Genomic DNA, 12,393 nt, shown 5'->3' with positions numbered 1-12,393 from the left:
TAATCCGCTCTTCCTCCTTTTGTTCTTCGCTCTCCTCGTCATCTTTTTCCTCCAATGAGCTAACAGTTTCATCAATTCCTTCTTCCATAGACTCCTGCAAAATATTAGTCTCTTCTTGGACAACGGAGACTTTCTCAATAAATGCATCAATATTGAATTGAATTTATAATTTTCATAGGATTTAAGGATGTCAAAATTTTCAGGCCTATAAACATCATCATCAAAAGCTTCAAACTTTTCAAACAAAGATCAATTTCATAAGCACCCTTAGAAACAACAAATTCTTCTATTCGTTCCACATCATAATAATCATATATACCTCTAGCATAAGAAGCCAAGGTTTCATTATCATTAAATTCACATGAAAAGGGAAGGTGTGGAGCATTCATCCTAGAGCAACAAGTAAAATCATATCTCAAGCCACTACACCACGACACTACATCCCCGAGAGACAAGTTGGTTGAGAAAACCGATTACGCCGACAAATAGTTGGTCGGGAAAGATTATTGCCGACCGATCATGCTTGTTGGGGAAAGTCCAGACGGAAAAACCATTTCCCGGCCGATATACTTTTCCCAACCGACTGTCTGACGGCTATTGCAAAAACATTCCCGACCGACTGTCCAATAGTAATTTTTGCCAACCAACTTTTTGTTGGCGCTGCCATAAGCTTTTCCCGACCAACTGTCCGATGGTGTTTGTTTTGCCAACCAACTTTGCGTTGGCCCTACCATGAACTTTTGCCGACCAACTTCCTGTTAGCCTTGCCATGAGCCTCCAACAACCAACAATTAGCTAGTATTTTTCTTTTTCCAACCAATAGTTCGTCAGCATTTCTTTTATCCAACCACAACATTGATTACCATATTGTAACTAAGTGCACGAAACATTTTCTATTCCATTAAATGTCACATACATATAGTTCATTTGTTCAAAACATAATCACCAAGACACCATACATCATGTTCACAAAAGGTAACTTGGTGGTACTATTATTTCTGATTCATTGTCCAAGAGACCATACATCAGACTCACAAAAGGATACCTAAGAGGTGAATGCCCAATGTACAAATATACAAAACATCCCGTTGGAGCGAACCCTCTCCACTTGTTTATTAGTCCTCATGCATATCTCTCCTACAGAAGAAACACACTGTAAGTCAAAAAGGTGGATTTTAAATTTTGTGCATCAAATGGGGATATTGTGCCATCTTTTTTATACAAGTAAATTCACATGAAAATGAGCAAAATGGCAGCAAAATATAGTGCAAAACAATACAACAAGCTGGAAAAATAGCAGGCAGTAGCAACAGAAGCACAACGAAATCAACACAACAGAAGCACACCCACAAGCATATAGAATAAGCAGCAGCATCAGCCATCATCACACCATCAAGAATAGAAGATCCATACAACATAGACATCAGCGAGCAAGCACGCTAGCAGCCACCAACTAACAACCAGCGGTAGCACTTCTACAACCAGTGATGACCATCAAGTGTGTTCGTGAAACTAGGAAATTTGGATATAATTATGAACACAAAATATTGATTGGTATCCTGCAACTTAGATAATAAAAGGACTTAGACTAGAAGTTTATGTGCTGATAATTTTTTTGTCCTAGGGCAGATCAACAAGCAACGAGATGTACCTATGAGTCTACAACTACTAGTTCAAGCAATCATATCAGGAAGCATGTACGGCAATATTTAATGGATATAAACTAGTTCTATTTTTTTTTCATTGGAAGGTTTCCATAGTTTGTTCTCATGTCATATGCATAATATAGTGCACTACAGTAACACAAAGAAGTCAAATAACAGGTTGTGGTCATTGAAAGCCACAATCCTAGTGTACACTGTTTAAAATCATGGACTATAAATATGGAATATTATAGAATGTGCCACTGTGCAGAATATTTTAACATTTAGAACCACCCAACATCCCCTTTTCATAGTAGCAATTTTTTTATCTTGACAAAAAAGCACAGTCTGGAGGATGTTCACCATTAGAAGTCATTATGAACATGAAACAACTAACATCGTAAAAGGAAAGGAACTGCATCAACAAATTGTACTCGGGAGTCCACCTTATCAATTGAAACAATATCTTGGCACATACACAATTACACGCGCAAATGCACAAGCCACTAAACAACAATAATTCACTAAATTGGTCGTATTAGACTCACACAATATGATAGCATCATGCATTGTACAGCTTGTCGACGTGCTTCAATTTCAACTAGAACCATGGAATCATTACTTTTGTGCTCATTTTACCCAATGTATTGCTTTTACTTCCTATATAAATTCAACTTGTACAATTTGTGAGCAATATACTACTATTTCCATAGCAGGGTTAAATTAGATGAAGGTCATGTTCTCAGACCATGAAGATTAAATACAAACTCTTATGTTTGTGAGAGTTCTACAATGTAAGGCAGCCCGGTGCACATAGCTCCCATGCTTAACTAAAAGGCTGAAACACTAGTAACTTATTTGGTCTTTTTATGCAACCTGAAGCTAGTTCTGTATGGTTGTACTTATTTTCCTGAAACCTGAATTTTTTGTATTGATGTGCAACTGCTACTCTGATTAATGATGCTTATGTGTATATGTAACAATTGCCAGGTTTTTGAATTAGTACAGTTTATTTGTAAACATGCACACTAGAAATGGATCTTCAGTTTAAATATGCAAGCTAGACATACATACTAAACACATGAGTGTGTGAGTAACACAAATACTTTAGCAGTGAGACGACAAAGATGCCCCTCTATGCCAACTCATTTGTATACAGATATGTCCATGGTAAACAATTTAAGATCATTGACCATTTCATTTCAAGATGTACAAATAAGAATGGAGACCTCGCCTACTAACAAAGTACTTTGATGAACCAATTCGTGTGTAAGTACAACAACAAGAAACTATATGATCGTGTCTATATCTAGTCTAATCTAGAACTCATTGCAAATATAATTTGCCAGGTAAATATGCAACCAAGGATATAGACCTAGGCAGTAAACATTGAATGGAAATTATATAACAGTAAGACTGCAATCAAGGATGTGGAAAGGTAGGAACGTACCTGCAGAAACAATGAAAACTTTGCACACAATCCATAAATTCAGAAACTGCAGTTAGTAGTTCAGTATGCACCTACATAAGCAATCCATGTTCACTTAAACAGTGCATCTTAATATTTGGATTGCATCAATGGCTGGGAAAGGAGGAAGTTCATTTGACACTTATTAAGGACCAATACATGTCCCATGATAAAAAATTGTCAGTCTTGTTTGAAATAACAATGATTGTACGGAACAGAGAGTTATAGTAATATACTGGAACAAAGTTTCAGTGCCGGATTGAACTCCATTTGATAAAAGTTCCCAGGTCTAAAAATAAACTAAACAAATCACATGGCGCATAGAGGCAGAAATTTATATTTCATAAATCCCATGTACATTGGCTTCCTGCAAAATTGGGCAACCAGAATATATGTGAATTACCATCAAAATTAGTTGATCACTCTGCAGGAAGGCTTTACTTTCACGAACGAAAAAGATATAAAGAACAAAAGTAATCATGATACTACTTTTCAATATGCTTAACTAACAAATGAGGAATACATGTTGCTGAACTTATAACCAGCCAATAGTTTTATAGTAATTGTTGATTGCTGAGTTCCACCTATTAATATCTATACAAAACATTTTGCTCAAATACCATATACTACCAGCTCAAACATTTTTTTGTTACAGGGGATGTGCATATTGGCGATCTTTTTTTCTCGTGTGCATACAATTTTAATTTGGTTACATCAGTCAATTTGAGGGATGAAGCAGCACTTGCCAGAGCATGGAGAGATGAAATGTTAGACAGGGCAATATTCATATTATTCTATTCATCGGTACACTATTTTCTGCTATTAAGGCAATTACTTGAAAATATCAACCTGCTTAAGGAATAAACACTATATGGATATACATGCCAGTGTGTGGATAGTCTGACCAACCTAAGACGTGTTCAACCCGTACTAAAAAATTATCAATCTCACTAAGCACATCATGAAACGAACAATCCGTTAACCACTGAGTACTTTCCAATAGAAACACGTGGGATTAAGGAAGAATATCAAGACTGAGGTATGGTCGAGTTGTGGGAGTTGCATTGGTGGCTTTGAGTTTTAGCAACACCATCACCCGCTTACACCTTCGGCCGTGGTGGCAAGGAGGCAGCTCAAATCAGCCCAGAAATTAGTTGCAGCCTCTGGATCGATGCTTCCCTACCTGCAGGCAGCAACGTTAGGAGAAGGACATACATACGTCCAAGAATCAGAGAAATCTACGTTTAGAACCAACCCCCAATGATCGGTCACCATACTTCTCCTTCGTGCCCAAGGTGGTTTTCGCCGCCATCGTCGCTCAACATTACCCCAGGAGCAGGCCTAGAGCGAGGTAGCCACTGGCCGGAAGGAGGACCAGCGCGCTTCTCGCACCAGCCTGGGACGGCGCCGCCTCTTCTTGACCCTGCTTCCTCCTTGACTGTGGCATCTGGTCAAGGACTTGGCCGCCGGATCCAGTGGCGGCGAGCTCCATAGTCACCATCTTAGGCGGCAGCGAACCCTAGGCGGCCAGATCTAGGTGCGGGCGCCAGAGGAGCACGGGAGCACTGAGAGGCAGACTGGAGAGATGGGAGGAGGGGATAAGGTGAGGCAGGTAAGGAGTAGATGGCATGGCCACGGAGTGGAGGGTGGCTCGCCGGACAAGAGGATAAGAGAGTCGCGGCACAGTCGCCCGAGGTGGGGGGAATAGGACTAGTGTGTGTGGCTGGAGGGGAAAGCGAACAAAATGTAGAAAGATATTTTGGGCTGGTTGGCGCTATTTCAGCCGCGCGCGCTTACATTTCGCTGGCCACAAATAACCGAATGCGCGGGCGTTTTGGCGCTGGCCCAAGCTCCCGACTGACTATTGGATGGGTATGCGCCTATTGTCGACCGATGGTTGGACATTAAATGTCTAATTATTGCCGATCGACAATCAGTTGTGTGTATCATCATCGCCGACCCATAGTTTGATGAAAACTTCCCCAACTGACTGTATGTTGGTGTACACTAACTTTTCCCAACCCATGTCGGTAGGGAATGCAATCTCGTGGTGCAGTGAGCATAAATCTCGAGCATACCAATGCAATATATAAATTTGATCTCATAAAAGTTTCCCTTTATGTGTCAAGCGATAATCCCTAAAGTATTCATGTTGATCCAACGTTACTCCCATTATATAGTTGAATGGGTTTTCTCAGGATTATCAAAGTAGTGCATAATATCTTTTACATAACGAGCATCGAGGGTTTTAGGAGGTTCCCCATCTCCATGAGTAGCAAGTACAACTAATTTTTTTGGTGTTTCATGTTCCATATCCATAAGTAAAGATAGAGAACAACTTAGAGCAGGAAATAAAAACTACTTAGTGATAAAGCAAACAAGCACACACGAGAATATTCACACCATGCTATTGCTCCCTAGAAACGGCGCCAGAAAAAGGTCTTGATAACCCACAAGTATAGGGGATCAATTGCAACCTCTTTCGATGAGTAAGAGTGTCGAACCCAAGGAGGAGCTAAAGGTAGAACAAATATTCCATCGAGTTCTATTGACCACCGATACAACTCTACGCACGCTTGACGTTCGCTTTACCTAGAACAATTATGAAACTATTTTGTAGGTGTGATGCTAGAACTACTTTGCAACAATAAAACTAGAAGTACTTTGCGAGAATAAAACTAAGAACAAATTGCAAGGTAATAAAAGTAGATAGCTTTTGTCAACAAGAAAGTCATTTTTCCCTAGGCAATCGATAACAAGTATCGGTAATCATTCTTGTAATTTTATATGTGGGATAGGCATGAGCTAACATACTTTCTCTACTTGGATCATATGCACTTATGATTGGAACTCTAGAAAGCAGCCGCAACTACTAAAGATCATTAAGGTCGTGAAACCCAATCATAGCATTAAGTATCAAGTCCTCTTTACTCCCATACGTCATACCCCACCTACTCGGGTTTAAGTTTCTGTCACTCTTGCAACCCACCATAAGCGAACCATGAACATATTGCAACACCCTACAGCAGGGGCCCCTCATGTTTGCGCGAGACGGAGGGCACCGTAGGACAGCACCATAAAAAAATATACAATCATACCAACCAAGATCACGATTAACCCATAGGACAAAACGGATCTACTCAAACATCATAGGATAACCATAGATCATTGGGAAATAATATATGAAGTTGAGCATCATGTTTAAGTAGAGACTACAGCGGGGGAAAGAGGTGTTACACCGCTGCATAGAGGGGGAGAGAGTTGGTGTTGATGGTAGCAAGGTTGTTGATGTAGATCGCCGTCACGATCCTAGCCCCGGCGGCGTTCCGGCGCCAGCGGGAGAGAGGGGGAGAGAGCCCCCCTCCTTCTTCTTCTTCCTTGGCCTCCCCCCTAGATGGGAGGAGGGTTCCCCCTCTGGTTCATGGCCTCCATGGCTGTGGAGGGGAGAGAGCCCCTCCAAGATTGGATCTCCCTCTCTATCCTCTTCTGTTTTGCGCTTCCTAGATCTGGCCGAAAACCGTTTCTTATATTCCAGGAGATCCGTAACGCCGATTGCGCCGATCTTCTTACACGATTTTTTTTCCTGATATAAGATTCCTTGCGCCTGAAGTAGAGGTTCAACCGACGTTTGAGGAGGGCACGATCCATCACGCCACGCCTGGCTCCAGGACCTCGCCCTGGTGGGTTGTGCCCACCACGGGCCTCCGTTTACAGTGATTCCAACTCCCAAAAATCACAAATATTCCAAAATAATTCTTCGTGGAGTTGTATCACGTTTGGACTTTGTTTGATATGGATTTTTTGCGATACAAAAATAGGCAACAAACAGGAACTGGCACTGGGCACTAGATAAAAGTAAGTTAGTCCAAATAAATCATATAAAAAGTTGCCAAAAGTGTGTAAAATTTGTATAATATTGGCATGAAACAATCAAAAATTATAGATACAATGGAGACGTATCGGAGTCCACCATACCTACCAATTGATTGAGTAAGATACTTCAAGTAAGTTGTCATCCTTGCAAGCAATAAAAATTGCTCTCTAAATATGTATGACTTATTCATGTGAAGAAAATAAACTTTATGCGAGCTTGTGATATGGAAGAAATAAAAGCGACGGACTGCATAATAAAGGTCCCTATCACAAGTGGCAATATAAAGTGACATTTTTTTGCATTAAGATTTTGTGCATCCAACCATAAAAGCACATGACAACCTCTGCTTCCCTCTGCAAAGGGCCTATCTTTTATTTTTATCTTCTACCTTATACAAGAGTCTTGGTGATCTTCACCTTTCCTTTTACACTTTATCCTTTGGCAAGCACTATGTGTTGGAAAGATCCTGATATATATATCCAATTGGATGTAGGTTTTCATAAAGTATTATTGTTGACATTACCCTTGAGGTAAAAGGTTGGAAGGCGAAACTATAAGCCCCTATCTTTCTCTGTGTCCGATTGAAACTTCACACCCATAAGTATTGCGTGAGTGTTAGAAATTGTGAAAGACTAAATGATAGTTGAGTATGTGGACTTGCTGAAAAGCTGTTATATTGACTCTTTTTGATGTTATGATAAATTACAATTGCTTCAATGACTGATATTATAGTTTGCTAGTTTTCAATGAAGTTTCTGATTCAGACATTACATGTGAATAGATTGTTACTTTAGCATAAGAGATCATATGACAATATATATGTTGCTGTTCTAAGAATGATCATGATGCCCTCATGTTCGTATTTTATTTTATCGGCACCTCTATCTCTAAACATGTGGGCATACTTTTCGATATCGGCTTCCGCTTGAGGACAAGCGAGGTCTAAGATTGGGGGAGTTGATACGTTCATTTTGTATCATGCTTTTATATCAATATTTATTACATTATGGGCTGTTACTACACATTATGTCACAATACTTATGCCTTTTCTCTCTTATTTTACAAGGTTTACATGAAGAGGGAGAATGTCGGCAGCTGGAATTCTGGGCTGGAAAAGGAGCAAATATTAGAGACCTATTCTGCACAACTCCAAAAGTCCTGGAACTCCACGAAAGTCAGTTTTTGAATATATTAAAAATATTGGGCGAAGAAAGCACCAGAGGGGTCCACCCACTGTCCACGAGTGTGGAGGGCACGCCCTACCCCCTGGGCGCCCCCTGCCTCGTGGGCCACCTGGCAACCTCCAGATGCCCATCTTCTTCTATATGGTGTCTTTTTCCCTGGAAAAATCATAAGGAAGCTTTCGGGATGAAGCGCCGCCATCTCGAGGCAGAAACAATCTAGGGCTCCGGCGGAGCTATTCTGCCAGGGAAACATCCCTCCGGGAGGGGGAAATCGTAGCCATCGTCGTCACCATCGATCCTCTCATCGAGAGGGGGTCAATCTCCATCAACGTCTTCACCAGCACCATCTCCTCTCAAACCCTAGTTCATCTCTTGTATCCGATCTTTGTCTCAAAACCTCAGATTGGTACATGTGGGTTGCTAGTATTGTTGATTACTCCTTGTAGTTGATGCTAGTTGATTTTGTCGGTGGAAGATCATATGTTCAGATCCTTTATGCATATTAATACCCCTCTGATTATGAACATGAATATGATTTGTGAGTAGTTACGTTTGTTCTTGAGGACATGGGAGAAGTCTTGTAATAAGTAGTCATGTGAATTTGGTATTCGTTCGATATTTTGATGAGATGTAGTTTGTCTCTCCTCTAGTGGTGTTATGTGAACATCGACTACATGACACTTCACCATTGTTTGGCCTAGGGGAAGGCATTGGGAAGTAATAAGTAGATGATGGGTTGTTAGAGTGACAGAAGCTTAAACCCTAGTTTATGCGTTGCTTCGTAAGGGCCTGATTTGGATCCACATTTTTCATGCTATGGTTAGGTTTACCTTAATTTTTATTTCGTAGTTGCGGATGCCTGCGAGAGGGGTTAATCATAAGTGGGATGCTTGTCCAAGGAAGGGCAGTACCCAAGCACCGGTCCACCCAGATATCAAATTATCAAAGTACCGAACGCGAATCATATGAGCATGATGAAAACTAGCTTGACGATAATTCCCATGTGTCCTCGGGAGCGCTTTGCTTTATATAAGAGTTTGTCCAGGCTTGTGCTTTGCTACAAAAAGGATTGGGCCACCTTGCTGCACCTTAGTTACTATTGTTACTTGTTACCCGTTATGAATTACCTTATCACAAAACTATTTGTTACCGATAATTTCAGTGCTTGCAGAGAATACCTTACTGAAAACCGCTTGTCATTTCCTTTTGCTCCTCGTTGGGTTCGATACTCTTACTTATCGGAAGGACTATGATAGATCCCTTATACTTGTGGGTCATCACGGAGGCCTCACCCTCTTCCATGTCCAAGGAGCCAATCGTCATGGATATCTCCAACAATGAGTAGCTTGTCTTATTAGCTCACTATAAGGACCCATGTTTAGTTTGCTAGCTACTACCTTTCCTTAACAAATTCTAGTGAATTAAGCTATCTACTTTTACCATGCAATCTTCTGCTCTAGTGTATATGTTCTATATGTCGTGCAATGTGGTGTTCAGTTAAGTGTTTGGTTCAATTCTGCAAATGTGATGTTCAATTCTTTAGGGTGCAATTTTTCAAGTTGTCAAGCATGCTTGGTTTGGTTAACTGTCTGATCTTCTATTAGAAGTATGTTATATTGTGCAATGTGGTGCTCAGTTGACGTTTCGTTCATTTGTTGTGGTGTTTAGTTAACTGTTTGGTTCAATTCTGCAATGTTCAATTGTTGTGTGTGCATTCAGTTATTGTATACAATGTGAGAAATAAATCGAATTTGGCTGTACTAAATACATGAGAAACAAATACAATTGCTATATTTCCAAGTTGTTAAGCATGCTTGCTTTGGTTAACTGTCTGATCTTCTATTAGGAGTATGTTATATTGTGCAATGTGGTGCTCAGTTAAGGTTTGTTTCATTTGTTGTGATGTTTAGTTAACTGCTTGGTTCAATTCTGCAATGCGATGTTTAATTGTTGTGGCTGCATTCTGTTATTGTATACCATGTGAGGAAAAAATCAAGTTTGGCTGCACTTAATACATGAGAAACATATACAAGTGCTATATTTTCTAGTTCTTAATCATGCTTGGTTTGGATAAATGGGTTTTCCATGTGGCTTGAATTAATCTAATGAATCTGCAATGTGCTTATTTTTCATCAACATATTTTCTATACCACTATATAGTTCACTGATGATTACCTCTCAAACCACTGATGTTTTTGCACATCCTTGTTTTCAGGCCTTTCCAAAGCAGTTCACTGATGATTACCTCTCAAACCACCCCTATGGTCAGGAGGTGAGGAAAGTTTTCATACAACACACAGGGTTCAATATTGAAGTGTTCCTGAAAAGGACGAAGGATGGACAGTCAATCATCGACAGGCACTGGTCTAAAGTTGCAAAGACATTCAACATTAATGAAGGCTCAATATTCGCCTTCCGCTTCAGAAGTTTTCCAGATGACATGCATCTGTCTATGTATCGTCTATGATGCTAGTTTCGAAAGGTTCTAGATGTTGCATGTGAAACTTGATGCTGGCGTAGTTGTGTAATGGGGTAGCTGAGTGCTGAAGCTATATCATGTTGTACTCTGATGTATTTCAATTATGAAATCCTGCTTCCTTAATATGGGAATGAAATATATTATGTGTTTAATATGACGGTCTATTAGATTAATAAATGAATTCTTAATAATAGGGCAATTAGCCTGCTAATTGGTTTTTGTTATTGTAAAGGGTTATTGAGAAAATACCGTGGGCGATGACCTAAGGCAACGCACACAGTTTTTAGGAATATACTGTGTTGGATCGATGAGCGATCACACACGACATTCTCTTCAAAACTGTTTGTGTTAGGCCACCTTGCGCAAACATTTACCGCACAAAAGTTGTGTGTGATGGATAGCCTTTGCCACATAGTTTCTTCTACGCACCGTGTGTGATGCATTCAATAACGCAAACGATAAAACTATTAATATTGTGTACGATGGGAAGGTCATCACAAACGATTTAACAGGGAAAATTGTGTGTGATGTACCTACGAATGAAAACATTTTCCTTGCAGCGACTGTGTAGGATATATATACGAACGAAAACGTTTACCGGGGACTGACTGTGTGGGATGTACTTACGACCGGAAATGATTTCGCATGTATAATTGTATTTTTTAGCAGTATTATACGTATAACCGTATTTACTCGGTCGCCGGTCGCACACGACCTCATTTTGTCGAGCGTATGTGCCAGGAGGGCGTATCCCCAACGGTTTCTGGGTCGTGTGGGAAGGACCCCCTGTCACCCACACTCACTAAGTGACGGTTCCGAATGTCGTCGCGTAAAGGGGTTTAAACCGTTTGTATAGCACCGACGCGTACCAGTGTAACCCTTCCGTTGAGCAAAACATTCCACTCCTCCTTTTCCAAATAGTATACATAACCAAAAAAATCAATAGAGAAGTTTAAACAAAATTCCTTCTCGCCGTAGGTGAATACAAGAACAATAATAATATTCCTCCATAAACAGAGTTTGATTACATAATTTCCAATTCCAAAGTATATATAATTTATCATAAGTGACTAAGTATGCACTTTTATTCTTCCTTTGCAATTGTTCATGTGTCAATAAATTGGCTATAGTATTCCATCAAATTATGATGTATAGACAAAATCCATAATCCAACTATATGGATAAGTAGTGACAAATAAATATTTAGTACAAACCATAAAATTGGGCATACCGTTGAGTAAATATCGATTTCCTTTTCCACTGGAGTATTTTCCATATTCCTCCAAAATAAGTGATGTCAATTTCAATATAGACACGCTTCATGCCGTCTCTCATCGTTACTCCAGAGAATTCCGATGAATTATTAAGCACTCCGACACATTCTGGAGTATACCAATGAGTTCCAGTATATTCTGGTGATAATGTCAATTCCATAGCAATTGAAAATCATAGTGCCAAAATAAATAAATAAACAATCCATATGACGAAGAATTTAATCAATTTCTTCAAAGTGAATTCCAACTTCCATTAAAGGCGAGTGATGTGCAATAAAAGAAGTCCAAAATAAAAAAATTCCAGGTTACGTAAAATGTTCCACGTAATCTGTACACTCTCATACTCAGCATCTAAAGAATGAAATATTGATATAACTATGTGAACTAGTCAATTTTCTGTAGTCAAATTCCACAGCTTTCCTTTCCCTTGTGGCTTTTCCGGTTTATACAGGTTAATGACATAAACAATAT

At 39.8% G+C, this 12,393-nt stretch overlaps 1 long non-coding RNA gene across 1 annotated transcript; it reads right to left on the bottom strand.

Annotated features, from left to right (window-relative positions):
- Positions 1–882: 882 nt before the first annotated feature.
- LOC123135458 (uncharacterized) lies at positions 883–4,807 on the bottom strand. Its single transcript, XR_006466009.1, has 3 exons — positions 4,367–4,807; positions 3,094–4,294; positions 883–1,137 (listed from the first exon to the last, which is right to left on the bottom strand). It is a non-coding gene; the product is annotated as an uncharacterized lncRNA (long non-coding RNA).
- Positions 4,808–12,393: the final 7,586 nt, after the last annotated feature.

This window comes from Triticum aestivum, chromosome 6B (assembly GCF_018294505.1).
Source record: "Triticum aestivum cultivar Chinese Spring chromosome 6B, IWGSC CS RefSeq v2.1, whole genome shotgun sequence".
Taxonomy (NCBI): Eukaryota; Viridiplantae; Streptophyta; class Magnoliopsida; order Poales; family Poaceae; genus Triticum; species Triticum aestivum.
Note: the sequence above shows the minus strand (reverse complement) of the source record. Positions and strands in the feature narration are given on the sequence as shown.